Source organism: Nicotiana tabacum, chromosome 24 (genome assembly GCF_000715075.1).
Source record: "Nicotiana tabacum cultivar K326 chromosome 24, ASM71507v2, whole genome shotgun sequence".
Lineage (NCBI taxonomy): Eukaryota > Viridiplantae > Streptophyta > Magnoliopsida > Solanales > Solanaceae > Nicotiana > Nicotiana tabacum.
This window is the reverse complement of record NC_134103.1, coordinates 16,344,791-16,370,833: the sequence shown is the minus strand read 5'-3', so window position 1 is coordinate 16,370,833 and position 26,043 is coordinate 16,344,791. Positions and strand designations below refer to the sequence as shown.

At 40.0% G+C, this 26,043-nt stretch overlaps 1 pseudogene; it reads left to right on the top strand.

Moving 5' to 3' along the window:
• LOC142178035 (MADS-box protein 04g005320-like) overlaps positions 1–21,708 on the top strand; it is a 49,690-nt pseudogene extending 27,982 nt beyond the window's left edge.
• The last annotated feature ends 4,335 nt before the right edge of the window (positions 21,709–26,043 follow it).

The following is a 26,043-nucleotide window of genomic DNA, read 5'->3' as shown; positions in this document are numbered from 1 at the left end:
AATCGACCTCCAAATCTTAAATAAAATGGCAACTTAAAATTTTACATTAAAAAGTCAACGCGGGGCTTGCCTCTCGGAACCTGATAGATTTTGCACGAAGTCCGAACACCCATTTCGATACGAGTTCAACCATACCAAATTTACCAAATTCCCATAACGAATCGACCTCCAAATCTTAAATTTTTATTTTTGTAAAATTTTGCAAAAATCCCATCTTCTTCCAATTGATTCACTAATAAAAGATGAAAACAATCATGGAATCATGAAATATAATATAAACTGAGTATAAAACACTTACCCCGATCCATTTGGTAAAAATCCTCTCAACAATTGCCCAAATCCGAGTTCCCTAGCTCCAAAAATATTGAAATAAGCTAAAAAAAAATGAAACTGCTCAATAAAAACCCATTTCCCGTCACTAAAAGTCTATTTTTCATCACTAAAAGTCCATTTCCCGTCACTAAAGGTCCACACCAGGGCCTGCTTGCACCAACAATTTAATATTTCACTAAAAAGGCTCTAACTTCCAATCAAGAGGTTGTGAGTTCGAGTCACCCCAAGAACAAGGTGGGGAGGTCTTGGAGGGAGGGAGCCGAGGGTCTATCGGAAATAGCCTCTCTACCCCAGGGTAGGGGTAAGATCTGCGTACACACTACCCTCCCCAGACCCCACTAGTGGAATTATACTGGGTTATTGTTGTTGTTGTTGTAAAAAGGCTCTAAGTACATCATACGAACTCAGAAGTCGACGATTCTTGTTCCTATGAGTCACAAATAATAATACTAACCTAGTCGTTCAATCGAAACTCAATTCGGAGCTCATTTTCTCAATGCGATACCAATTTCGTTCGTTAAACAATTAACTCATGTTTCGCGCCAAAAACCCAATCGGGACTTGATGAAATTAGACAAAACATTCCAGATCATTCCTATATTTCATTATCAAACTCTCAAAAGTCTCGAAATCGAATTTCGATCTCTAGAACTAAAAATGGACCTTTGGATCATTACATGCTTATGCTCAAAACACCAAACTCTTCCAAAAACCCTTCCCAGATAGCCTGTAGTATATCAACCATAACCTTTTGTACTCAACTCCAACTGCCAAACGGTTTAAATTTATGAAAACTTGATACAAAGGGATACAATTTTTATTTTTGGATCATCGTCAAATTCCATAGAGATTACGAGATATAAGCTTCCAAAGTCAGCCATGTGCATCAGAAATTTCTGCGATGCACACTGCGAGGAAAAACAAGTGCAGTACCAGGCTTTAGTTAGTCGAACATAACTTTCTATTCCTATGTCCAAATTATGAATGATTTACATTTCTGGAAACTAGACTCAAAGGACTACAACTTTTATATTTGTTTCATCTCTAAATTCCTTACAGATTAGGAGATATAAGCTTTCAAAGTCAGCCCTCCGCAGCAGAAATTTCTGCGATGCACACTGCTGTAGCCAAAAACCAGCAGTTAAAAATGGCCTAGAAATATTCCGAAACCACTTCGAAACTCACCCGAGCCTCTCGGGACCCCGTCCGAACATACCAACAAGTCTCAAAACTTATTATGGACTTTGTCGAGGCCTCAAATCACATCAAATAACACCAAAACAACGAATCACACCTCGAATCGAAGTTAAGAGTTTATGAAATTTTCCAAACTCTATATCTTGTGCCGAAACGTATCAAATCAATCCGGAATGACTTCAAATTTTGCAACAAGTCATAAATTACATAATGGAGATGTTTCAATTTCCATAATTGAATTCCGAACCTAATATCAATAAATTAAACAATCGGTCAAACTTTCTAAAAATCTTCCATTTTTCAACTTTCGCCATTTCAAGCCAAAATCAATTACGGAATTCCAAATACGTATCCGGACACACTCCTAAGCCGAAAATCACCATACAAAGCTATTGACATCATCAAAATTCGATTCCGAAGTCGTTTGCTCAAAAGTCAAACTCCGGTCAAACTTTACAAATTCAAGCTTTATAAAATCAAACCTTTTATTTTATTTTTTGCAAAAACTAACGGAAAACGTGCCTACGCACCTCAGAATTACTTCAAATTTTGTACATAAATCATAAATATTATTACAAAGCTGATCGAACTATCGGAATCCAAATCGGGACCAGGTATCAACAAAAATTCAATTATGGCCAAATTTTGGAATTCTTTAAACCTTTAAATTTCTAGTTTCCGTCAAATGGCGATAATTCAAACTAGGGACTTCCACATTTGATTTCGGACATACGCTCAAGTCCCAAATCACGATACAAACCCACCGGAATCGTCAAAATACTGATCTGCATCCGTTTGCTCAAAACATTGACCGAAGTCAACTCAAATAAGTTTTAAAGGCAAATTTCACATTTTTTTTGTTTTTTCACATAAAACTTTTCGGAAAAAGATACAGATTTTGCACGCAAATCAAGAAAAGCTGAATGGAGCTATTCAAGGTCTCAAAATACATAAATTAAGGTTAAAATTAAAAATGACATATCGAGTCATACATTCTCCACCTCTAAACCAAACATTCGTCCTCGAACGTGTCAAGAATTATTCTGAGTTTATCAAATTGCTGATTTTTCTCTTACACATATAGTTGCGGATGATTCTACGTCACCGCAATCGACATATATCTAACCACATTGTCACGACCCGAAATTCACCTGATCGTGATGGCACCTAACCCAACCCGCTAGGTAAGTCAATCATCAACTATCTGATTCCAATGAAATTTAATAAAGCAATTAATTAAAAGAAAATATATGAAACTAATACATTTCCCCCAAGAACTGGTAGTACAAATCATGAGCTTCTAAGAATATAAACAGAGTTTTACAGATCTAAAGCTACCACGAACAAGAGGCAGCTACATCCGGGATGCAGGTACATCTTCGATCCAGCTCCCATCGATCACAGTAACATCAGTAGCCAACATCTGCACGCAAGATGCAGAAGTGTAGTATGAGTACAACCAATCACATGTACTCAATAAGTAACAAACTTAACCTTAGGTTGAAAGTAGTGACGAGCTAGCAAAAAGGTCGGGTCTAATACCAATATTCCACAACAGTTCATAACAGCATAGTACAATAACAAAGGAGTACCTCAGAAATAAAAGGCTCAGTTCGTTCACAGTTCCAGAAAAAAATAGGCATTTCTTTTCAAGTATCACAGTGAAAACCCAAATTTTTTACCGAAAAAGCCAAAATACGAGTAAGTTTGAAAACTGTGGTTTTTTCCCAAAACTCCTTTCAACAAATAGTAAGAAGTTTCATTTTCAGATAGCATGAGGAAAGTGCTTCTCTATGCCTACTTTTCAAGATACAGGTAAAATCATAAATGTTTCCAAAACTGGGTAGCAGAAGGAAATGCACCTCTATGCATGTATCTCAAGTACGCATGTCAAATGCAATGTATCTCGATGATGAGCTCATGCACTCACACTCTCAGAGTACTCAATCTCACTGTCTTGCATTCTCTCTCACTATGCTCAATGCTCAGCACACTCAATCACTAAGCGTTGTACAATACCTGCTGCGACGTGCCACCCGATCCATATATGACCATAAGTCCCGTTGCGGTGTGCAACCCGATCCACATATATATAGTCGACTTCGCTTACTGGGGGTGTGCAAACTCCGGAGGGGCTCCTTCAGCCCAAGCGCTATATCGCTGTGGCGTGCAACCCGATCCCATAATATATAAATAGCCATAAAGCTCGTTGCACCGTGCAACCCGATCCATATACATATACAAGCCTAAGGCTCATTGCGGTGTGAAACCCGATCCCACAAATGAAGTCAATTTAACTTGTTGCGGAGTGCAGCCCGATCCCAAAATGTGTAATCAATATAACCTGCTGCGACGTGCAGCCCGATCCCAAAATATCACTCTCACTCGGGCCCTCGGCCTCACTCAGTCGTCAATCTCTCCAGTCTCACACACGGGCTCACAATATCATGAAACTATAACTAGCTCGACAACAATGATATGGTGTATCAATAAATAATAACTGAGACTGAGATATGGTATGAATACATGGATATGACTGGGTATGAAATATCAATGAAATCAGTGAGATGACAGTAAGAAACGACCACTATGGGTCCAAACAGTATCGGCAAAATGCCTAAACATGATATCTAGCATGATTGACAGCTTAATTACTTTATCAGATGGTGAAAACACGGATATCAATAAAGTAGGACCACTATACAGCGCCATGGGAACAACATAGTCTCAATTCACATGGTGCACGCCCACACGACCGTCACCTAGCATGTGCGTCACCTCAATACTAATCACATAACACGTATTTTAGGGTTTCATACCCTCAGCTCCAAGATTAGAAGAGTTATTTACCTCGAACAAGCCAATACCAATGCCTAGCAAGCCAAACGATGCTCCAAAGATGCCATACCGCATGTTCCGACCTCCGAACGGCTCAAAACTAACCAAAAATAACTCAAATACATCAAACAATGCTACAGGAACCAATCTCGATAAAAAAAGATCAAATCTTGAATCAAAACCCCAAAATCGGCCAAAACCCAACCCGCGCCCGCACCTCAGAATCCGACAAAATTTACAAAATTCAACAACCCATTCAATTACGAGTCCAACCATACTAGTTTCTCTCAAATCCGACTCCAATTTGATGTTCAAAACTCAAAACTTCATATTATGAAACTTTAGGCCAAAACTCCCCAATTTCCTCTTTAAAATTCACAATCCAATTACCAAAAATGAAGGTAGATTCATGAAATATAACCAAAACTGAGTAGAGAACACTTACCCCAATTTATAAGGTGAACATTGCTTCAAGATTCGCCTCAATCCGAGCTCCATAGCTCCCAAAATGAAGAAAGAACCAAAACCCTCGATAATATAGCTTCTGTCCAGCTATTCCGCATTTGCGGATAATTCGTCGCATCTGCGACCACCGCTTTTGCGGTAAACACTTCGCTTCTGCGAAAATGACTAACCCAACAATCCCTCACACCTGCGATCTTGAAGCCACATCTGCGATCGCGCTTCTGCGCACTTGAACCTCATCTGCGATTGCGCAGGTGCGTCCAAGCACTCGCACCTGCGATCCTCACGCCCAGCTCCCCTTCACTCTTTTGCGACTCATTTGTCACTTCTGCGACCATCGCACCTGTGCAATACCAGTCACAGATTCGAAATTCCAGGACCAGTAGCTGACCCGGTAGCGCGTCTCCTCACCATCCATGAGAGAATAGAGATATAAAGGCTCAAACTCCAAAATCAACAAATTCTGCATGACATGAATGAAAGAAGTGGAAATTTCCTAACAGCTCTATAGCCTCTAGAAGATAAGTACAGACGTCTCCGTACTGATCCACAAGAGACTACTAGACTCGTTCGTGACTCGTAGAACCTATAAACCTAGAGCCCTGATACCAACTTGTCACATCCCAAAATCCCACCACAGGCGTCATGATGACACTAAGTCTCTATGACTAGATAAGCCGATTACAATTTTATTTCGAGCCATTTTTTTAAACATATAATTATAACAACCTCCCAAGACTGGTAATACAGAGTCACGAACTCTAACTAAATACATTCAATGATCTCAAGGATCGAATATACAATACTATTTGAATAAGAGTTGATAGTACAATATAATGGAAAGGCTCCAAGGGACTGCGATGACCAAGCAGTCCTACCTTGAATCCTTGCGATCACACTCTAATCTCTGCCCAAATCCGATATCTCCAATACCTGGCTCTACACAAAAATATGCAAAAGTGTACTATGAGTACACCACAGTCGGTACCGAGTAAGTATCAAGACTAACCTTTGTAGAGTAGTGACGATGTACAATCAAGACACTCATTAGTCAAATAACATGTACAATATAGCATACAAAAATAATAGAAAACAAATAGAAGTGATGGCAACAATAATCAACTTTTGACATAAACAGCAAGGCAACAAGAACACCATAAATATTTCTCAAACGAATAATAAACACAAGTACAACCAATTAATCAAGTCCTTCAAAATATACATCTTTTATCTATGGGTTTTGTAATGATCCAACCGGTCATTTTGACTTTTAGAATCCCGTTCCCCTAAATAAAACTCTCTGTATGTTCTTTTATTAATTTATGACTTACGGGGATGGTTGGTTCGGGATTTGAAAGTGTTCGGGTTGAAATCGGAACACTTGGTTCCTTAATTTGGTTTTAAAAGCCTAAGTTTGACTTCAGTCAACATCTTGAGAAAACGATCCCGGAATCGGGATTTAATGGTTACAATAGGTTCGTATGATTATTTTAGACTTGGGCGTATGTTCAAATTGGGTTTTGGACAACCCGGGAGTGTTTCGGGGCTAAATAGTGAAAATCAACTATTTTAAGGTTTAATGTTCTTTAAATTTGGTTGGGAGTAAGTTTTTGAGTAATTGAGGTCCGTTTGGAATTCCGAGACCAGGAATAGTTGTGTAATGTCATTTAAGACTTGCACGCAAAATTTGGCATCATTCCAACTAGTTTAAGTATGTTTCGGTGCATTGGGAGTAAATCGAAGAACTTAAAGTTCATAAGTTTGATTCAATTGGTTTTGGGGTGTGATTCTTTAGTTTTAATGTTGTTTCGGGCATTCCGAGAGTTCGAGATAGTCCGTTTTATGATTTGAAACTTGTTAGTATGTTCGGGTGGGCCCCGGGGGCCCCGAGTGTCAATCGGACGAGGCTCATACCAAGTTGGAAATTGGGAGCCAAAGCTGAAGCTCCCAGCTGCTGTCAGAATCGCACCTGCGCTTGGCCAGCCGCAGGTGCGAGAGATGAGTTGCATAAGCGAGTAGGCCAAGGCTGCCCAGGACCACAGGAGCAAACAATTTTCCGCACCTGCGAAGGCGCAGGTGCGAGGGAAACGGGCGCAGAAGCGGCTTGAGCCACAGGAGCGGCAGATTTGGCACAGAAGCGATGCCGCAAATGCTGCTGGGCAAAATGGTTTAAAGGGAACGAGGCTCAACCATTTTTAGCCCGTATTTCCTCCATTTTGGGGGGATTTTGGAGCTTTTTGAGAGAAGATTTCAACTAGCAACTTGAAGGTAAGTTAATTCTACACACTTTGAGTTAAATACATAAATTATGGGTAGATTATAACCTGTAAATCTTGGAAATCTAGGGTTTAGATGAAAAAACTAGGTTTTGACAAAAATGAGATTTTAACCATGAAAATGGTTATGGAATTGGATGGAAATTGTATATTTGAGTTCTTGAGATTATAGATAACGTTTTGCTCCGAAATTTCTAGAATCCGGGCACGTGGGCCCGGGGTAAATTTTAGAAATTTACCATTTTGGATAGGATAATTTATTTAATAGTCTAATTTCAATTTTAGAATATGTATTAATTATCTTATATAATATTTGGATAGTTTCGAAATTTTCGGCACTGAATTGGGATTATTATGCGACGTTGTGATCTGGAAGTGGGCTTTGAGACAAGGTAAGTCTCTTGCCTAACCTTGTAAGAGGGAATTTACCCCATAGATATTTCACATTAATAATTGTTGCTAATTGTGGGGGCTACGTACGCACGAGATGACGGGAGTCCGTGCGTAGCTACTAATTATGCTATGTCCGGGTAGTTTAGGACTCATATCATAAATTACTTGTGATAATTGTATCTTTTATTTGATTAAATTACTGAAATTATATTGTAAATTGTTTGAGAAAATAGTAAAAGATCAAAACTTCATATACTCGAATTTTGTGTAAATTATTGAATTGTTAATAAAGATTGAACATCCTACGTGTTAATATTATAATAACTTCTCATTCCGAAGGTTCTTAAGAAAATGTCCTCCTTTCTTGTGGAGCGGGCCGAACGCCTCGGCAGTATAGATGCATCTATGGATCGCGCCGCACGTCCCTCGGCAGTGTACACGACACTCTGGATCGGGTCGTACGACCTCGGCAGAAATCGTGCCTAATAATAATAATTACACGATACCTTGATATTTTAAATGCTGCTTGTGAAGTTAATTGATAAATTAGAAATTTTTGAAATGTAAAAAATCAATTATTTTTGCTTGTTAAGAAAATTATTGTTGTTCATCTAAAAATCATGTTTAATTCAATATATTATATTGTAATATTATTGACCCATAGTGAGTGTCAAAGTCTACCTCTCGTCACTACTTCTTCGAGATTAGACTTGATACTTACTGGGTACACGTTGTTTACGTACTCATACTATGCTTGCTGCACTTTTTGTGCAGGACCTGAGACAGGTACTATCGGAGGACCTATCGGCGCGCACCCATGTTATCTAGAGGCTTAGTTGTGAGCTGCCTTTATGAGCCGTTCTGCTATAGGGTGGGCGCCATTACGACATATAGGTGAGTTTGGATCGTGACAACATGGTATTAGAGTACTAGGTTCACGTAGGTGTCACAAGTTATGAGCAGGCCTAATAGAGTCTTACAGATCGGTACGGAGACGTCTGTACTTATCTTCGAGAGGCTATAGGATGTTAGAAAAACTACCTTTCTTCATCTCCCATCGTGCAAATAATGTAGTACTAAATATCTTTCTCTTATTCTCTCATAGATGGTGAAAACACGCTCTAATTAAGTTCCAGACCAGGGAAGCGCTACTCCCCCTGTTGTTAGAGGCTGGGGCAGAGGCCGAGGGAGGGCTCCAGCCCATAGTAGGGGACGAGGATCTCCCAGAGTTGTTCCAGTTATGCCACCACTGGGTCCAGCAGAGGATCCTATTATTGAGGAACAGGGCAAGGTGCCCGTAGCAGAGCCAGCTCCGGTAGATTTCACGTATGCACCGGGATTCCAGGAGGTCATGGGTCGTATGTTGCGGTTCATGGACACTATGACTCAGGCCGGTTTATTTCCGGCATACCCAGCCACATTTCAGGCGGGCGGGGGAGCACAGACCCCTACCGCACATGCTCATGGGCAGGCAGTTGTAGTATATCAGACCCAGGGTGCACTACCCGTGGGTGAAGTCCAGCCAGTGGCAGCAGCTACACCTGAGCCCAGACCAGCTGCAGCCGCCGAGCCGCAGAAGCTATTGGACAGATGGACTAGACTACATCCTCCTGTCTTTGGAGGTGAGCGACATGAGGATCCCCAGGACTTTATTGATTGGTGCAGGGATAGACTGCACAACATGAGGATATTAGAGTCTCATGCGGTAGACTTTGCTACTTTTCAGCTGGAGGGCAGAGCCCGTCGATGGTGGAAGTCTGATCTTCTAGGCAGACCAGCAGATTCTCCTCCCATGACTTGGGACAGGTTCACCCATATTTTCTTGGACAGTTACATTCCACCCTCCCAGAGGGAAGAGTTGCGGTTCCAGCTTAAGCAGCTCCAGCAGGGTCAGATATCAGTGATCGATTATGAGGCGAGGTTCTCTAAGTTATCTCGCCATGCACTTATGATACTCCTTACCGAGGAGGAGAGAGTGCGGAGGTTTGTTGCGGGTTTATACTGGCATTCAGGCCACCATGGCCCGAGAGGTTGAGATAGGGACTTCTTACGAGTTGGTTGTGGAGATAGCCCGAAGGATTGAAGGTGTGCGTCAGCGTAGCCGAGAGCAGGTTATGAGGGATAAGCGGTTTAGATATTCTGGAGAGTTTAGAGGTACTCCGTCTAGGGGTAGAGGTCAATTCGTGAGAGGGTAGTCCAGCAGGCCCCCATATCCAGCACCACCGCCTCCTCGGGGTGCCCCAGTACGACCTTATTTCAGTACTATGCTAGAGAGTTCTTATCGCCCACCAGCTATTAAGGGTTCTTCCAGTGGGTATTCAGGTCCCCAAGGTCAGACTTCTAGTCAGCAGCCCATCGCATCGATAAGTTGTTACGAGTGCGGGGATTCCAATCACATGCGGAGATTCTGCCCCAGGCTTCGGGGCAGACCAATGCAACAAGGTCAGCAGACTATGATTACCGCACCAGTTGCTCCACCAGCCATCCGACCACCCAGAGGTGGAAGTCAGGTGGGTAGGGGTCGTCCTAGAGGTGGAGGCCATCTAGTTGGCGCTCCAGCTCGGTTCTATGCTTTTCCATCCAGATCAGATGCAGATGCCTCAGATGCCGTGATTACAGGTATTATTTTTGTTCGCGGCGAAGATGCCTCTGTATTATTTGATCCAGGATCTATGTATTCATATGTGTCATCTCTATTTGCTCATTTCCTGGGTGTTTCTCGAGAGTCCTTGAGTACTCCTATTTATGTGTCCACTCCTATGGGCGATTCTGTTGTTGTGGATCAGATCTATCGGTCTTGTGTTGTTACATTATGTGGTTATGAGACTAGAGCAGATCTTCTGATGCTTGATATGACTGACTTCGAGATTATCCTGGGCATGGACTGGCTATCCCCATATCATGCTGTCCTAAATTGCCATGCTAAAACTGTTACTTTGGCAATGCCGGAATTTCCTAGGTTGGAGTGGAAGAGTTCGTCTGTCAGCACATCTAATCATGTTATTTCCTTTCTAAAAGTTCGACATATGGTCGAGAAGGGTTGTTTGGCTTATCTAGCCTATGTTTGGGATACTACTGCAGAGACTCTGACTATTGATTCATTGCCTGTAGTTCGGGAGTTATCCGATGTATTTCCTTCAGATCTTCCAGCCATGCCACCAGATCGTGATATTGATTTTTGTATTGACTTGGCTCCAGATACCCAACCTATATCTATCCAACGTATCGCATGGCTCCGAAATAATTAAAGGAATTAAAAGAAAAACTTGAGGAGTTACTAGCAAAAGGGTTCGTCAGACCGAGTGTATCGCCTTGGGGTGCACCGGTATTATTTGTGAAGAAAAGGGATGGAACTATGCGAATGTGTATTGACTATCGCCAACTGAACAAAGTCACCATTAAGAACAAGTACCCGTTGCCGCGTATTGATGATCTATTTGACCAGTTGCAGGGTGCTAGGGTGTTTTCTAATATCGACTTGAGGTCGGGGTACCACCGGTTGAATATTCGGGATTCGGATGTTCCGAAGGCTGCTTTCCGGACTAGATACGGTCATTATGAATTTCTAGTGATGTCTTTCAGATTAACTAACACCCCGACGGCGTTTATAGATTTGATGAACAGGGTATTCAGGACATATATCGATTCGTTTGTCATTGTCTTCATTGATGATATTTTGATTTCCTCGCGCAGTAAGGAAGATCACAAGTCGCATAAGAGAGTGGTGCTTTAGACACTGCAGGAACAAAAGTTATATGCTAAGTTCTCCAAATGTGAGTTTTGGCTAAATTCTGTAGCATTCTTGGGGCATATTGTATTGGTCGAGGGCAGTAAAGTTGATCCTAAAAAGATCGAGGCAGTTCAAAATTGGCATCGTCCCACTTCGGCGACTGAGATCAGGAGTTTCCTAGGTTTAGCAGGTTATTATTGTCGGTTCGTGGAGGGCTTTTCATCTATTGCAGCACCTTTGACCAAATTAACCCAGAAGGGTGCTCCGTTCCGATGGTCTGATGATTGTGAGGTGAGCTTTTAGAAGCTCAAGACAGTATTGACTACAGCACCAGTGTTAGTCTTGCCTTCTGGTTCGGGGATATATATAGTGTATTGTGACGCTTCACGCGTTGGTTTGGGTTGTGTATTAATGCAGGAGGGGAGAGTTATTGCATATGACTCATGTCAGCTAAAACCCCACAAGAAGAATTATCCGGTATATGATTTGGAGTTAGCTGCAATAGTTCACGCTCTTAAGATTTGGAGGCATTATCTTTATGGGGTGTCTTGTGAAGTTTACACTGATCATCGCAGTTTGCAGCATTTATTCAAGTAGAGGGACCTAAATTTGAGGCTGCGCAGATGGCTTGAGTTACTAAAAGATTATGATATTACTATCTTATATCATCCGGGCAAGGCAAATATGGTTGCAGACGCCTTGAGTAGAAAGGCGGAGAGTATGGGTAGTTTAGCTTTCATTTTAGCAGACAAGAGACCATTAGCTTTGGATATTCAGTCCTTGTCTAACAGACTTGTGAGACTAGATATTTTAGAGCCCAGCCAAATACTTGCGTGTGTTGTGGCCCGGTCTTCACTATTTGAGCAGATCAAGGCTCGCCAGTTTGACGATCCACACTTAATGGTTCTTCGAGAAATGGTACTACGGGGAGGTACTAAGGAAGTTACTATTGGTGCGGATGGTGTTCTATGACTCCAGGATCGTTTATGTGTTCCTAATGTGGATGGACTGAGGAAAAGGATTCTAGAGGAGGCACACAGTTCTCAGTATTCTATTCATCCAGGTGCTACGAAAATGTATCGTGAATTGAGGTAGCATTATTGGTGGCGGAGGATGAAAAAAAAGACATAGTTGAGTATGTAGCTTGGTGTCTAAATTGCCAGCAAGTTAAATATGAGCACTAGAGGCCAGGTGGCCTATTTCAGCAGATCACTATACCAGAGTGGAAATGGGAACGCATTACTATGGACTTTGTAGTTGGGTTTCCGCGGACCTTGCAAAAGTTTGATGCAGTTTGGGTTGTTGTCGACAGGTTGACCAAGTCGGCACACTTTATTACGGTTGTGACTATGTATACTTCAGAGAGGTTGGCCCAGATTTATATACAGGAGATAGTTCGGTTGCACGGTGTGCCAATTTTCATCATATCAGATAGAGGCCCTTAGTTTACTTCACATTTCTGGAGATCAGTACAGAGTGAATTGGGGACTCGTGTAGAGCTCAGCACAACCTTTCATCCGCATACCGACGGGCAGTCAGAGCGGAAAGTTCAAATTTTGGAGGATATGCTCAGGGCATGTGTGATTGACTTTGGAGGTCAGTGGGATCGTTTCTTGCCTTTGGCCGAGTTTGCTTATAATAACAGTTACCAATCCAGCATCGAGATGGCTCCATTTGAGGCTTTATATGTTCGGCGATGTCGTTCGCTTATCGGATGGTTTGAGGCCGGTGAGGCTAAGTTACATGGTACTGATTTGGTATAGGATGCCTTGGAAAAGGTAAAATTAATTCAGGAGCGACTTCGTACAACACAGTCCAGGCAGAAAAGTTACGCGGATCAGAAAGCGTGTGATTTATCGTTTATGGTGGGTGAAAAAGTTCTCTTGAAGGTTTCGCCGATGAAGGGAATCATGAGATTTGGGAAGAAGGGCAAGTTGAGCCCAAGGTTTCTAGGACCATTTGAGGTGTTGAGACGAGTTGGGGAGGTTGCTTATGAGCTTGCTTTGCCTCACAGTCTATCAGGAGTTCATCCGGATTTCCATGTATCTATGCTCCGGAAGAATCATGCCGACCTATTGCATGTGTTAGACTTCAGCACGGTTCAGCTAGATAAGAGCTTGGGTTATGAAGAGGAGCCAGTTTCCATTGTTGATAAACATGTTCGCCAGTTGAGGTCCAAGAAGATTACTGCGGTAAAATTCCAGTGGAGGGGCCAACCAGTCGAGGAATCGACTTGGGAGGCCGAGGAGGACATGCGGAGCAGATATCCACACTTATTCAGTACTCCAGGTATAATTCTAAACCCGTTCGAGGATGAATATTTGTTTAAGAGGTGGAGAATGTAATGACCCAACCGGTCATTTTGACTTTTAGAACCCCTCTCCCCTAAATAAAACTCCTCGTATGTGCTTTTATTAATTTATGACTTGCGGGGATGGTTGGTTCGGGATTTGAAATCATTCGGGTTAAAATCAGAACACTTGGTTCCTTAATTTGGTTTTAAAAGCCCAAGTTTGACTTCGGTCAACTTTTTGAGAAAACAACCCCAGAATCGGGATTTGATGGTTCCAATAGGTTCGTATGATGATTTTGGACTTGGGCGTATGTTCGAATCGGGTTTTGGACAACCCGGGAGCGTTTCGGGGCTTAATAGTGAATATCAACTATTTGAAGGTTTAATATTCTTTAAATTTGGTTTGGAGTAGATTTTGGAGTTATTGAAGTACGTTTAGAATTCCAAGATCGGGAATAGTTTCGTAATGTCATTTAAGACTTGCACGCAAAATTTGGCGTCATTCCGAGTAGTTTAAGTACGTTTCGGCGCGTTGGGAGTAAATTAAAGAACTTAAAGTTCATAAGTTTGATTCAATTGGTTTTGGGGTGTGATTCTTTAGTTTTAATGTTGTTTCGGGCGTTACGAGAGTTCGAGCAAGTTTGTTTTATGGTTTTAAACTTATTGGTATGTTCGGATGGGGCCTCGGGGGCCCCGAGTGTCAATCGGACGAGTCTCGGACCAAGTTGGAAATTGGGAGCCAAAGCTGAAGCTCCCAACTGTTGTCAGAATCGCACCTGCGCTTGGCCAGCAAAAGGTGCGAGCACGCATGTGCGAGAAACGAGTCGCAGAAGCGAGCAGGCCAAGGTAGCCCAGGACCGTAGGAGCGAACAATTTTCCGCACCTGCGAAGGCGCAGGTGCGAGGGCAATGGGCGCAGAAGCGGCTTGAGCCGCAGGAGCGGCATATTTGGCGGAAAAGCGACGCCGCAAATGCGGCCCAGGCACCGCAGATGCAAAAATGGTGCTGGGCAGAATGATTTAAAGGGAACGAGGCTCATCCATTTTTAGCCCGTATTTTTTGCTTTTTTGGGGCGATTTTGGAGCTTTTTGAGAGAGGATTTCAACTAGCAACTTGAAGGTAAATTAATTCTACACACTTTGAGTTAAATACATAGATTATGGGTAGATTATAACCTGTTAATCTTGGAAATCAGACAAAAATGAGATTTTAACCACGAAAATAGTTATGGAATTGGATGGAAATTTATATTTGAGTTCTTGAGATTATGGGTAATATTTTGCTCCGAACATTTCCAGAATCCGGGCACTCGGGTCTGGGGTAAATTTTAGGAATTTACCATTTTGGATAGGATAATTTATTTAATAGTCTAATTTTGAATTTTCGAATATGTATTAATTATTTTATATAACATTTGGATTGTTTCGGATATTTCGGCACCGAATTGGGATTTTTATGCGACATTGTGATCGGAAAGTGGGCTTTGAGATAAGGTAAGTCTCTTGCCTAACATTGTAAGAGGGAATTTACCCCATAGGTGATTCACATTAATAATTGTTGCTAATTGTGGGGGCTACGTACGTACGAGGTGACGAGAGTCCGTGCGTAGCTACTAATTATGCTATGTCCGGATAGTTAAGACTCAAATCATGAATTACTCGTGATAATTACATCTTTTATTTTATTAAATTACTGGAATTATATTGTAAATTGTTTGAGGAAATAGTAAAAGATCGAAACTTCATATACTCGAATTTTGTGTAAATTATTGAATTATTAATAAAGATTGAACATCCTACGTGTTAATATTATAATAACTTCTCATTCCGGAGGTTCATAAGAAAATGTTCTCCTTTCTTGTGGAGCGGGCCGAACGCCTCGGCAGTATAGATGCATCTATGGATCGCGCCGCACGTCCCTCAGCAGTGTACACGACACTCTGGATCGGGCCGTACGACCTCGCCAGAAATCGTGCCTAATAATAATAATTACACGATACCTTGATATTTTAAATGCTGCTTGTGAAGTTAATTGATAAATTAGAAATTTTTGAAATGTAAGGAATCAATTATTTCTGCTTGTTAGGAAAATTATTGTTGTTCATCTAAAAATCATGTTTAATTCAATATATTCTATTGTAATATTATTGACCCACAGTGAGTGTCAAAGTCGACCTCTCGTCACTACTTCTTCGAGATTAGGCTTGATACTTACTGGGTATACGTTGTTTACGTACTCATATTACGCTTGCTGCACTTTTTGTGCAGGACCCGAGACAGGTACTATCGAAGGACCTATCGGTGCACACCCACGTTATCCAGAGGCTTAGTGGCGAGCTGCCTTTCTGAGCCGTTTTGCAACAACTAGTACCTCTTCTTGTACTTGTATTTTATTTATTTTATTTTAGACAGTATTTAGAATTTTGTATAATCTACTAGATGCTCATACACTTGTGATACCAGGTATTGGCATACACCAGTAGAATTTGTGGATTTAAGTATTTACTTGGGTTTTTAATTTATCTTGTTTTCTCATATCATTTTTAATTTTTGAAATTTCGAAGTGTTTGATTACTCAAAATTTTTTTAAAGAAATGAATATATGTTTAAATCATTAGTTGGCTTGCCTAACTGGGATGTTGGGCGCCATCACGACCTATAGGTGAGTTTGGGTCGTGACAAGTTTTTTAAATAAAAATTTTTAGAATGTAATCCGTACAATTAAATATATCCCGAATATACTTCCTTCAAATAAATATCTTATGAATATAATTCTTTCAAGTAAATATCTTTCGAATATAATTCTTTCAAGTAAATACCTTTCGAATATAATTCTTTCAAGTAAAAGTCACCATATGACACCTCATTTAACTTTCCTGGTGTGAGAAATATATTCAACATATCGCATCGAATAGCACGGTAATACCTACGTGCACTTGTCTCAATCTCACCTATATATATATATATATATATATATATATATATATATATATATATATATATATCAAATCAATTGGCACGGCAACACCCTTCGTGCATTTATCTCTTTCTCATCGTGCATACATATAACAGTACCAACTAGGTTGGAGAAATGCCAATAACAATAAACGAAATAAAGTGGGAGGCACACAGGAAGCAATAACGACTACAAGACATATAGAAAATATAAGTGCATAATAACAACTCAAGATAAAGGCATGAATGTATACACAACGAAAAGATATCACAATATAATGTATCTCTCTTGTCCTCGCCTGCACGGAAACACCCTTCGTGCCATGAACATATGATAATATAAAAATAATGGCATGACATCACCTTTCGTGCTTTTACTCTCATCCTCACATGATAATATAAATAAAATGGCACAACATTATCCTTCGTGCATATTAAGAATGACACGGCATCACCCTTCGTGCTTTATACTTTTCCTTACATGATAATATAACTGAAATGGCACGGCATCACCCTTCGTGCTTTTCACTCGCAAATGGCATGGCATCACCCTTCGTTCTTTACACTTTCAAATGTCACGACATCACCCTTCGTGCTTTACACTCTCAAATGATATGGCATCACCCTTCGTGCTTTACACTCTTCCTTACCAAGCACATGTATATCATTAACAAATAAGGTAGGAAGCATAAATAACATCAAGGAGTGTGTTTAAACGAAAACACAATACAACAATTCATATCACAATTTGACCACCTGCCACAACCAACTCCAAAGATACAACAAAAATCAATTAATTTCAAAGCAAATAGCCCAAGGCTCCACACAACGTATATAAAACCTCAAAAACAATAACAGAGATGGAAAAGTAACTCAATATAGGACAACACCTTCTTTAATCCAAATTTTTGATAAATATACTAACGCCTCTTTTTAAGCTTATTTAATTAATTATTTACAGATGAAAAATCCATAATGAAATTAATTCCAAGAAATATCAAATCAACAAACACACGGAATTCACATAAAATCCAAGTGGCAATCACCCCAAATTATCATATAAAATACAAACTCGACAAACAAGGAACGAGACATGACAAATAAAGGATTTACTATGTTCCAATAATTTTTTAATTTAATATATAAGGGTGTCTACAAATTTTAACTGGTATAAATTGCACATATAAACCAAGTACGTACTCGTCACCTCGCGTACATGGTTTTCAATCACACAATTTCCAAATAAGACTCAATGCCTAAGGGGTAATTCCCTCCACTCAAGGTTAGGCAAGATACTTATCTTTTTGAAGTTATGCCGATATTCCAAAATAGCGTTCTTGCTTTAATTGACCTCCGGACAGCTCAAATCTATCCAAATTGATTGTATAACTTGCTTGATTGTATAGCTAACGGAAAAAGTGCCTACGCACCTTGGAATAACTTCAAAGTTTGTACATAAGTCATAAATATTGTTACGAAACTGATCGAACTCTCGGAATCCAAATCGAGACCGGGTATCAATAAAAATATAATTATGACCAAATTTAAGAATTCTTTAAACCTTTAAATTTCTAGTTTCCGTCAAATGGCGAAAATTCAAGTTAGAGACTTCTAAATTTAATTCCGGGCATACGCCCAAGTCGCAAATCATGATACGGACCCACCAGAACCGTCAAAATCCTGATCCGGATCCGTTTGCTCAAAACATTGACCGAAGTCAATTCAAATGAGTTTTAAAGGTAAAATTTCATATTTTCTTTGGTTTTTCACATAAAATTTTTCGGAAAAAGATTCGGATTGCGCATGCAAATCGAGGAATACTGAATGGAGCTATTCGAGGTTTCAGAATACATAAACGAAGGTTAAAATTAAAAATAACATATCGGGTCATCACAACCACACACTTCAACAATGACAAAGAAACATATAGTTGGAAGTTTCTTGTGCGCATAAATACTGAGACATGTACATGGATACCGATACTATATATAATAGGTGAAGAAGATATATTTAGGACAAAACTTACCACCATCTGAAGTTTACATCAAACTAATGTATACTAAGACATTGATAATTCATTGTAAACACCGGGAGCATGTAAAGTTTTGCCGTGGTATACTATAAACCCCATATATATGGTATCTATCTATCAACCATTGAGTATTTTCCTGTTCATATGTCCATTTTGTGTTATATAATATCTAATTACAGTTTAGGTAATTAAAGTAAGATCACTGAAGAAGATTGCCAAAGCTTAAAAATACTGATAAGCTGGGGATAGTGCGGAGAGTGGTAACTGGAAGAGAGAATTATAACTGCGTTTGGCACTGAAGAGAACGTGAATATTGAAGAAACAATGGAAGAGAAAAAGACATGTGATTATAAATCATCTTATTAAGGTTAAAATAAGAAATTTAAAGTTAAATTATTTCTAAATAGCTAAGTATGACATTCATTTTGGGGATTGGTGACAATCTTTCATTTAAGTCTGGTATGTAATTTAAGGTTCTCTCATGGTGCCTACTGAAAAGAGGAGCAATCAAGTGGTCAAAAGTGAAAGATTACAGAGCGAATAGGTCCTTATAAGGAACCTTCAAAAGGCCTGTCGTCTGGTGCGTACACAAAAGTAATGAAGTTGCTTGAACTACAAAATCATGTCTGTCTGTTGTGGCTAACAATAAAATGCAGGCCAAGGACGGCTCCTCTTCCCCTCACTGTCCTTTCCCTAATATCAACCTTGAGTTATCAAAGTATTTCCGACTCAGCTTGGCCCAAATACCCCCTACACGACTAGCACTAAAAGGCAAAACTTGTAATTAACTAATTTGGCGATCTATCTTAGTAGAGCTTTTAGTCTTTTGATTATAGTAGGAATCACGAGAGAGCATAGGGTATCGCCTTATCATTGTCACGAGTCTGTTTATAGTTGCTACTGTTGTTATAATCAACATGTGGTATAAAAGAGGTTCTCATTAGTAAAGTTTAGTGTCCAACACTTTTTGGAGCTTTAAATTCTGTTTTCATTACAGAGTAGTTGATTCATTCTCTTGCCTTAGTACACTTACCTTCAGAAATCTATGGCTTCTTTGCCAATCAATGATAAAAAGTACAACAAAACATGTTTATGATAATTCCAAAAATACATCTAATTATCTTAACCAATGTCTTATATATTATTCTGTAACTTGCCCTTTTAGTATGTCCACGACACTGGAGAGATACCACAGATACAATTATGCTGCAGTGGAAGGAAGCCAACCTTCAACAGATTCACAGGTTCGTTCTTCTTACTCGAGCATCATAATTCCTCAAATTAAAGTTTATTGAAAATTTAGGAAATAGTTCAGTTTTTCACCTGAAAATAGTTAGTAAAAATTAATGTTGATTACTAACTTTGAGCAAATTGATTTGCTTGCTATGCTTTTGTGAAAACAGAACACGTACCAGGAGTATTTGAAGCTTAAAATAAGAGTGGAAGTGTTACAACAATCTGTGTGTTAAATACTTATTACACCAAGACTAGATGTAATTTTTAACTCATTGCTGCATTCTCTATATTATCTTAAAAACACAGTCGATGCACTAAGCTCGTGCTATGTGTGGAGTTCAGGGAAAGGACGGACCAATATTTGGTCTACATAACCTTACCTGGATTTCTAACAGGGGCATAGCCAGAGACGGCTCTAATGTTGTAGATAATAAGGCATACGCCTTCGGCCCCCAAATTTGAGAGGCCTATTTTTTAAAAAATAACAGGTTCATAGGTATTTTTAAAAATATATTTAATACTTTTAGTACAAAAGTGAATTTTTTTTATGTAAAAGGTAAAAAAAAAAATTAGATATGTAAAAATTTAGGTCTCACATTAAAATTTGGCTTTAGGCCATATATTTACTTAAGTTGCCCCTGGGTGTAGCCAGAAGCCCGACAACAGATTCGGTCGAACCCAGTAGCTTTTGCTCAAATAGTGTATTTGTGTTAAGAAATTCATTAAAAATATACAAATATTAAATTTAAAACCCAATTTTTAGCACTTTAATAAGTCGTCGTTCTAAAATTCATAACACATAAAATTGAAATTATGACTCCACCTCTAAACTATTACTTTCTCTTTCATATAATATTCAAATATTAAATTTAAAATCCAGTTATTAGCACTTTAAGTCGTCGTTCTAAAATTCATAACACATAAAGTTGAAATTCTGACTCCATCTCTGATTTCTGCAAAGATTATTTCTAAAATTTACACTACATTCTCTTAGAAATTTGTGGTCCTAAACAAGTTAAAAGGGGACCCAAAGTATTTGTTTGGTTATAAAAGCTTCTCACTAAGGGTAGAATTGTAAGTTTAAGCTAAATTGTTTCCAAATTTAGAAAGGGGTCATTCTTTTTTGAACGGACCAAAAAAAAAATAGGTTCACATAAACTGAAACGCAAGGGAGTATTATTTTTATTTAATAAAAACATTTTAAAATGTTTTATTTTAAATTTAAAAGGTGACTTTTAGCTTTAAAAGGTGTTTGTTGGCAAGAGTTAAGTCTATTTACATGTATTATAAATACATGTTGTCTCTCCAATGACGATATATATACATAAAAACAACTACAAAATTTTTTCTTCTTTTCTCTATGTTTTTTTTTACAACTCACAAAATTTGTTCCTTGTGAAATTCGGATTAATTGCTGGTATTCAATTTTATTTGGCTTTGTAAGATTTTTACTATCATCCCCGCAACAATGAAGTGGGAGGCTTAAATTCCTTGAGGACATTGATTACGTTATTAAATCCAATGAATTTCGTCCTCATATTCTGCAATACTTTTTCTAACATAGATAACGTCTTCCTAAATACAAATTCAACATAAAAAAGTAACATCTTATTACTCTATTCAAAATTAAAGAAAAGTTGTGTAATTATCTAATAAGGTCTAAATCGACTCATTTTAACTTGTTTTCAGACACAACACATGCTTGATCAACTTACTGAACTTCAACAAAAGGTACATACTACATACAGTATACTCATTCCTAAGAAATCAAGATGATATTGCTATTTGCTCAACTGTGTGTAGGAAAAATGGCATTTCCTATTTGCTTCTTTAACAGGAAGAATCTCGTACTAAAATGAACAAATCTTTGAGGATGAAGGTAACAATATTATACCTTGACTAAACTTTTTGTTTAATATTCAGCTTTTGAGAACAGAAAAAGGTCAAGCTAATAGCACATGATATTACTGCATATGTGGAGACAATGATCCTTATTGTAGAGATGTGCTAGATTGATGGACCTTGGTATATGTGCTGGTAGAGGTAGAAAGTATATATTCTTTCCAATAGTCGAGGTGTACTCTTTTAACAGCTTGGACACCATAGTTGTAGAAAAAAGGTAAAAGGTCCAAATTAAATACACCCGTGACTTTGCAATTTGTCTTATATTTTCCCTTCATTAAGCTTTCGGTCAATGAAAGTCTCATTGTTATATTTCATCTCAAATATGCCCCCTCTCACTAACGGTTTGCCACCGTTAAAAAGTTGATCTGATTCGGTTGATATGGTGCAAGCCACATGGGGGTATTATTTAGACTTTTTAAATTATTCATGGGTATATTTGGACCTTTCAATTATTCAACGGCATGCTTCAAATTATTGCAAAAGGTAATCTATAAACCGATTTGATAATTTAGGAGTAAACTTGGACCTTTTATTTGGTCTACGTGACTTTACCGTGGAAAATATCTGAGTCAGACTGAACAGCCGTTAGTGGAGGTTCATATTTGAGTTGAAAGATAATAGTGGGGACTTTTATGGATCGAAAGGTAAACGAAAGTAAATGTAAGACAAATCGCATACTTAGATATAAAGTGTATGAGCAACTAGTAGAATATACAAAAGTCTAACTATTGTCCGAAATAAAGTAGACAGAATATAAATACGAAAGAGAGACTCTAGGGGCTGCAGAACGGCTCAGGAAGCAGCTCACCACTAAGCCTCGGGATATTGGGATGCGCGCCGGTAGGACCGCCAGATGCACCTGTAATGATCCGGTCGGTCGTTTCGAGAGTTATAGCCCTGTTTCCCCAATCTTTGCTTCTTTTATGCTTTATAACTATATTATGTCTTACCGAGTTTGTTGGTTCGGGTCCGGAGTGATTTTGGAGTGAATTGAGACACTTAGTCTCTTAATTGGAAGCTTAAATTGGAAAAGTCGATCGGATGTCGACTTTTGGGAAAATGACCTCGGATTTGAATTTTTATGGTTCCGTTAGCTCCATTAGGCAATTTTGGACTTAGGAGCGTGTCCGGAATGTCATTTGGAGGTCCGTAGTAGAATTAGGCTTGAATTGGCGAAAGTTAAAATTTTGACAATTTTGGCCGGAAGTAAAAATTTTGATATCGGGATCGGATTGGATTTCCGGAAGTTGGAGTAGGTTCGTGGTGTCATTTTTGACTTGTGTGTCAAATTTGAGGTCAATCGGACGTGGTTTGGTAGGTTTCGGCGTCATTGTGAAATTCGAAAGTTTAGAAGTTCTTTAGGCTTGAATCCGGGTGTAATTTGGTGTTTTGATATTGTTTTGAGGGATTCGTATGTTCGACTAAGTTCCTATCGGGTTATAGGACTTGTTGGTATAATTGATTGAGGTCCTGGAAGCCTCGGGGTAATTTCGGGTGGTTAACGGCTTGATAGGAGTTGAGGAATTGCAGCTGAAGCTGCTACTATTGGTGTAACCGCACCTGCGGAGTGGGAACCGCGGGTGTGAGCCCGCAGAAGTAAAGGAGGAGCCGCAGATGCGGCTAAGGAGGATCTGGGCAGAGGGCGCAGGTGCGATGGCATTTCTGCACTTGCAATGGTCGTAGAAGCGGATTTAGGGGCGCAGGTGCGAGTTTGGACCGCAGGTGTGATGTGATTCCCGCACCCGCGAAGAGCGCAGATGCGGTCACTTGATTCCAGGAGCGGAGGCAGTTTTTAAATGATTTTCTGTAGAAGCGGGGCTTTGCCCGCAGATGCAGAAATAGAGTTGCAGGTGCGAGAAGTCTGGGCAGAACCTATAAATAGAAGACTTCGAGATTTTTTACCATTTTCATCATTTTTTAGCTCGGAGTTTTGGGATTTTGAGAGGGATTTTGAAGTAATCACTGAGGTAAGTTCCTTGTGCCTATTTATCTTCAATAATGATGTTTTTCCACTGATTTTTACACCTAGTTAGTGAGTGGTTGAGGTGAGATTTGGGAGATTAGGGCTTGGAAATTGGAGAATGAATTTTGGGGTTTTGGAGGGGCAAATGAGGTCGGACTTTGAGAAATTTGGTAGGGTTAAACTCGGGAGTGAATGGGCTTTTGGATTTTGTGACTTTCTTCGGGTTTCGAGATGTGGGTCCGGGGGCCGGGTTAAGCCGATTCCGGATTTTAGCCTATATTTTAGTAGTTTTCTTGTGGGATTGATCCTTTTTAGCCTATATTGACTATCTCGTACTGTTTGTGGCTATATTCGGGGCATTTGGAGGCCGATTCGATAGGTAAGGGCATTTCGAAGTAGGATTTCTACGCGGTTGAGGTAAGTAATAATCTTAAATCTTGTTTTAAGGGTATGAAACCCCGAGAATTGGTATGATGTGAATATTTGGAGGTGACACACATGCTAGGTGACGGGCGTGTAAGCGTGCACCGTGAGGGATTGTGACTTGGTCCGTCCCGTGAGATTGTAAAGTCGAATAGCCATTGTTATTACTTGTTTTTCCTTGTCTTTGAGAAATTGACTGCCTTTCATGTTAGAAACCATGCTTAGGCTATATGATATCACTGTTGGGACTCGCAGCAGTCGTATACTTGTTGAATTGATTGCTAATTAATGTCTTGTACTCAGTCACAATCTTACTTGTGTGTTATATCACTGTTCCCTCTCATTGCTTGTTGATACTTGTTGTATTCTCTATTTAGCCTAATTATTATGATATTTCGTGAGCCCGAGGAGCTGGAGAGGTTAGTGACTGAGATAGGGCCTGAGTACCGAGCTGCGAGCTGTGAGGCATATGGATCGGGTTTCACGTCGCAACAAGCCTTCGAGCTATATATGGCTATATATATATATTATTAGATCGGGTTGCACGCCGCAACAATATTGGATCGGGCTGCATGCCGCAACAATATAGCGCTTGGGCTGAAGGAGCCCCTCCGGAGTCTGTACACCCCTAGTGAGCGCAGGTACCTATTGAGAGTGTGTATTGAGGGATGAGAGCCGAGAGTATGAGCTGTTGAGATGAGTTGAGTGACTGCTGCCTTGAGAGGCTGTACTAGCTTTTATTTATTGTTGCACTTAGTTGTTATCTGTTGTTGTCGTGAAATTTTTGGAAGATTCATATCTGTTTTACTTAAGCTCGAACTGATTTGACTTATACCACCGGATTTGAAAGTATGTTCACTCTTTACTGAAAACTTTTGAAATGATTTATATTTTCATAGCTCGTCACAGCTTCTCAGATCCTTATTTAACTCTGTTATTTGCTGAGTTAGTTGTACTCATGCTACACCCTGCACTTCATGTGCAGATCCAGGTGTGTACGGTTCTGGCGGTCGCTAAGTTCGTGCGCGAGTTGATTATCAGAGACTTACGAGGTAGCTTCCAACATCCGTAGTCCTTGTTTCTCCTTTCTTATTATCTTTTCTCTCTTGTATTGGCATTTGGCACAGACTGTAGTAGACTCTGTTTTTAGATTGGTTGTTAGATGCTCATGACTCAGTGACACCCCGATGTCGGGCTATCATTCCGCACTTGGGTTTTGGGTTTTTACCCCATTATTATGTAAACCCTCAGTGAGTTTAAATGCTTTAGCTCACTTCTGTTATATATTGAAATCATATTGAGAATGCCGGCTTGCCTAGTTCCACGATAGGCGCCATCACTACTGGTTAGGTATTTGGGTCGTGACAAGTTGGTATCAGAGCCTAAGTTACATAGGTCTCATGAGTCATGAGCGAGTTTAGTAGAGTCTTGCGGATCGGTACGAATACATTGTACTTATCTTCGAGAGGCTGCAGAATCCTTAGGAAACTCCACATTCTTGAATTCTTATCGTGCGAATCTGTTGATTCTAGTAACTAAACATCGGTTGTTTCATTCTCTCACAGATGGTGAGGACTCGTACTAGGGGGCAAGATGGTCAGCCACCAGTACCACCAGCCAGGGCCGCGACAAGCCGAGGTCGCGGTAGAGGCCACGATGGGGGCAGAGGTGCAGCCCACACAGCAGTTTTGGCAGTACCTGCAGATCCACTAGTTGCCCTAGATCAGGATTAGATTCAAGTTGTTGATGCACCGGCTCAGGCACCACCTATGCCCATCGTGATTCCTGGCCTTCGGGAGGCCTTAGCTCAGATTCTGACCATGTGCACCGGCCTTGCTCTGGCGGGTCTCTATTCCGGCCGCAGCAGCCACTTCTCAGACCGGGGGAGGTGCTCAGACTCCCGCTGCTCGCACACCAGAGCAGGTGGTATAGGACTATGTGGTTCCTGCTCAGGACACCGGGGGCACCACCCGCCCAGCCGGTTGTAGCTGCTCAGGACTATGTGG